At 45.4% G+C, this 5,055-nt stretch overlaps 1 pseudogene; it reads right to left on the reverse strand.

Moving 5' to 3' along the window:
- On the reverse strand, window positions 1-428 carry LOC123456354 (annotated as a pseudogene).
- Window positions 429-5,055: the final 4,627 nt, after the last annotated feature.

The following is a 5,055-nucleotide window of genomic DNA, read 5'->3' on the forward strand; positions in this document are numbered from 1 at the left end:
TCACTCTTTCCTTCTCTTTTTCTTCTCTTTTCTTTTTTCGTGCAAGTTCTTCAGGTCAGTGATCATATTCAATGTCTTGCGTACCCACACAATCGCAATGACCATTGCATTGCTCAGCAGAGGTGGGTGCTGAGGACATGATGGAGATGAACTCATCCCTCGGGAGTCAAAGTACTGGTATTTTGAAAAAATAATCTCCAGTTCATTGCAGCCACTTCATCAAAGTATTCAGCACAATAGACCTACCCCACTAGGCACAGGAAGTGTCCAGTTTGTAGTTTATACCTTTGTGATGAGAAACATGCGAGGAACGGGCAGAGCGCCTGGAATACGGGGAGCCCCAGTGGCCCCGGTTCAGTCCAGTCTGTCTCCATGGTCACCGCGGGGATGCTCACGGGGATGCTTCCGACCGAGAACGGGCTTGGCATGGTGCCCGTGAGACGCCTCCTCGCCACCGACTGGAACCGTTCACCCATAAATAAATAATTTTTTTTAAAAAAAGAAATATATAGTCGGCAAAATGATCCCGGCTGAGGGGTTGGGGAGATGGCTTAGCAGTTAAGATTCTTGCTGCACATCCATTGGACCTAGGTTCAATTCCCTAGGACCCATGCAAACTAGATGCACAAGGTGGCACATGTGTCTGAAGATCATTTCCAGTGGCTGACGGACCTGGCGTGCCCATTCTTTCTCTTTATTTCTGCCTTTCTCTCTCTCAAATAAATAAAATAAAATTTAAAAAAATTTAAAAAAAGATGTGCACCACCACACCTGGCCCTTTATTTATTTATCTTTAAAATTTTTAAATTCATTTTTATTTATTTATTTGAGAGTGACAGACAGAGAGAAAGAGGCAGAGAGAGAGAAAGAGAGAGAATGGGCGCGCCAGGGCCTCCAGCCACTGCAAATGAACTCCAGACGCGTGAGCCCCTTGTGCAACTGGCTAACATGGGTCCTGGGGAATTGAGCCTCGAACCGGGGTCCTTAGGCTTCACAGGCAAGCGCTTAACCGCTAAGCCATCTCTCCAGCCCTATTTATTTATCTTTTGAGGCAAGCCTGACAGACTGCCTTTTTTTTTAATGTGGTTGTGGGGTTGGGGAAGAATTGGCGTGCCAGGGCCATTTGCCACTGCAATCAAACTCCAGATACTTGCGCCCCCTTGTGTGCATGTGCGAACTTGCAGGCTTGCATCACTGTGTGTCTGGCTTATGTGGACCTGAAAAATCAAACATGAGTCCTTAGGCGTCACAGGCAAGCGCCTTAACCGCTCATCCAGCTCTCCAGTTCTATGCGTCCACTTTATACAATGAACATGTGCTAATGAATCCTTTTTGTTTTTTGTTTTTTTTAAGTTGAGCATGGTGGTGCACATCTTGAATTTCAGTACTTGGTAGGTCGGGTAGGAATTGCTGTGGGTTCAAAGCTAGTCTGAATCCTAGGTCATCCTGGGCCTCTGCCACACCCCCCCCCCCAATTGAAAAGATAGGGGCTGGGGAGTTAGCGCTTATCTGTCAGGTAAGCATAAGGTCATGAGTAAAATACCAGGGGTGACGGCACATGAACTGGGAGGCAGAGACGGAAAGATCCCTGGGGCTGGCTGACTGGCCAGTTTAGCCAAATCGTGAGCTCCACGTTCAACAAGAGACCTTGTTTCAAAAAAATTAAGGTAGAGGGCAGGTGTGGTGGCCCATGCCTTTAATCCCAGCATTCAGGAGGCAGAGGTAGGAGGATCGCCGTGAGTTCCAGGCCACCTTGAGACTACATAGTGAATTCCAGGTCAGACTGGGCTAGAGCAAGACCTGACCTCAAAATAATAATAATACTAAGGTAGACACAGTGCATGGTGACAGACACCTTTAGTCCCAGCAGAAGCTGAGGTAGGAGGCTCACTAATGAGTTCAAAGCCAGCTGGGGCTACAAAGTGAGTTCGAGGTCAGTGTGGGCTAGAGTGAGACCCTGCCTCAAAAAACCCAAAAATCAGTGGGCCCACACCATCGCTTGGGAGGCAGAGGCAGGAGGATCACTATGAGCTTGAGGCCAGCCTGAGACTACATAGTGAATTTCAGGACAGTCTGGGCTAGAAAAAAAAAAAACACAAATAAATAATAATAGTAGATAGAGAGCAAATGAGGAAAATCATGACATTGACTTCTGTTCTGCATGCATACACACACATACACATATACACATATGTACACGTATACGTGCCTATACACATACAAACATGTATGCATAGGGATATGTGCACAAACGAAAAGAAAAGGAAAAAAATTAAATACAAGCTTTTCTGGGAATGGTGACACACGTCTTTCATCCCAGCACTTGGGAAGCTGAGGTAGAAGGATTGCTGTGAATTCAAGGCCATACTGGGACAGCATAGTGAATTCCAGGTCAGCCTGGGATAGAGAATTGCTGTGAGTTTGAGGCCAGCCTGGGAATACAGAATGAGTTCCAGGTTAGCCTCGTCTAGAATGAGACACTACCTCAAAAACGAAACAAAACAGAATAGAACAATTTTTTAAAACCTCTAAATAAAAATACAAGCTTTGTCGAGTGTGGTGGTGCACGCCTTTAATCCCAGCACTCAGGAAGCAGAGGTAGGAGGATTACCACAAGTTCGAGGCCACCCTGAGAATACATAGTGAATTCCAGGTCAGCCTGGGCTAGAGCGAGACTGTACCTTGAAAAGCAAACAAACAAACAAACAAACAAAATACAAGCTTTTGGGCTGGAGAGATGGTTTAGTGGTGAAAGCATTTGCCTGCAAAGCTAAAGGACCCATTTGCGATTCCCCAGGACCCATGTAAGCCAGATGCACAAGGTGGCACATGTGTCTGGAGTTTGTTTGCAGCGGCTGGAGGACCTAGTGTGCTCATTTTCTCTCTATCTGCCTCTTTCTCTCAAATAAAATAAAATAAGGGCTGGAGAGATGGCTTAGTGGTTCAGGTGCTTGCCTACGAAGCCTAAGGACCCAGGTTCAATTCCCCAGTACCCATATAAGCCAGATGCACAACGTGACACATGTGTCTGCAGTTTGTTTGAAGTGGCCTGTTCTCTCTTTCTCTCACTCTGTCTCTCTGCCTCTCTCTCTCAAATAAATAAATAAAATAAAAGTTTTGTAAAAATACAAGGTTTTTAGCTACAGATGATTGGACTTCTGTGTGAGAAGGAAAATACTTAGTAGCAGAGGCCAGTAAGGTAAAAAGGAGATATAAAGGGAAGAGAAAGGAAGGGAGGAGGGTACTTAACAGGTTGGTATTGTATAGATGTAAGTACAATGATTGAGATGGGGAGGTAATATGATGGAGAATGGAATTTCAAAGGGCAAAGTGTGGGCAGGGGGAGGGTATTACTATGGGATTTTTTTTATAATCATGGAAAATGTTAATAAAAATTAAATAAATTTTAAAAAATACAAGGTTTTTCACTGGACCGGCTACACTTTTTTTTTTTGAACATTTTTGTTTATTTATTTTAGAGAGAGAAAGACAGTGAGAGAGAGAGAGAGAGAGAGAGAGAGAGAGAGAGTATGGGTGTGCCAGGGCTTTGAGCTGCTGCAAATGAACTGCAGACATGTGTGCCCCCTTGTGTGCATATGTGACCTTACGTGGGACCTGGAGATTTGAACATGAGTCCTTAGGTTTCATAGGCAAGCATTTATCTACCAAGCCATCCCTCCAACCCTTGACCTGGTACCCTTCTATACCTCCTTCAAAGGTGGTCTGCAGTACCCTTTCCCAGGAAGCCTTTGTTTCCCTCCTCTCCTTTTCCTTCCTGTCCCAGTTCCAGACTCTTTCCTCTGGCTCAGCCTTGACCTGGAGAGGTGGGGAGCATCTGTGTCCAACTTGATCACCCCCAGGCCTCAAGCTCAGGCTCAGCTCAAGACCAGCTCAGGAACGGCACAGGCTGGGAAAACTTCCATGTGGCTTCCTGCCAGAATGAAGCCCTTCGTCTGGGTCTCCCTGACTGGACTCTTCGGGCCAAGGAAAAAGTGCCAAGCCAAGTGGACCAGCCTCTTGACTTCTGCTCTCTGCCCTCCTTCTGAGTCACCGTGCCTGGACGGTGCCCTTGCTGTGGGTATCTGTCACCTACATGGCTCCTTGGGTAGAAGAAATGTGCCTGAGGCCGGGCGTGGTGGCACAGGCCTTTAATCCCAGCACTCGGGAGGCAGAGGTAGGAGGACTGCCATGAGTTCGAGGCTACCCTGAGACTCCATAGTGTTTAAAGGCACTTGCTTGCAAAACCTGATGGCCTGGGTTCAATTCCTCAGTATCCATGTAAAGCCAGATTCATAAAGTGACACATGTGTCTGGAGTTCCTTTGCCTCTTCCTCTCTCTCTCTCAAAGAAATAAAAATATAACTAATATAAATATATAATATATAGTATTATATATAATAATATTATATATAATATATTATATGTAATATATATAATATATAAATATAAAATAAAACTAAAAATATATTTAAGAAAAAAGGCAGAGGTCTGCTCCATGGGAGGGAATACATCCCTGATACTGAAAACCTACAACAGGAGGAGTCATGAGCCCTAGGGGTGTAACGTCTGCTGCTGTCTGCCTAAATGTATATACCATGCTCATCAAACTGCCCAGTAATCACTTTCCTTAATGTTCATACCCCACATATTAATGCTACTCTCACTTTTGGTAGAGAACCTTCTCTTTTCAGATGGCAGTGACCTTGGGATGACTCAGAAGGCACCATGGTGCTAAGGAGAAGTGACAGAGGAGTGCTCAGCACTGAAACATCTCTATCACACCTTCCAAGGCTCAGGGTCCATTGTGGAAGAGGTGGTGGAAAAAACGTAAGAGCCAAAGGAAGGGTAGGACTCCTTACAACGTGCTTCCCCCAGATACAAAATGGCCTGGATATCCATGACCTCACAGTGCCTGACACTACCTACACAAGACCATCATAACAGGAGGAAAAGATGATGACATCAAAATAAAAGAGAGACTGATTGAGAGGGGAGGGGATATGATGGAGAGTGGAATTTCAAAGGGGAAAGTGGGGGGGGGAGGGAATTAACATG

Source organism: Jaculus jaculus, chromosome 21 (assembly GCF_020740685.1).
Source record: "Jaculus jaculus isolate mJacJac1 chromosome 21, mJacJac1.mat.Y.cur, whole genome shotgun sequence".
Taxonomy (NCBI): domain Eukaryota; kingdom Metazoa; phylum Chordata; class Mammalia; order Rodentia; family Dipodidae; genus Jaculus; species Jaculus jaculus.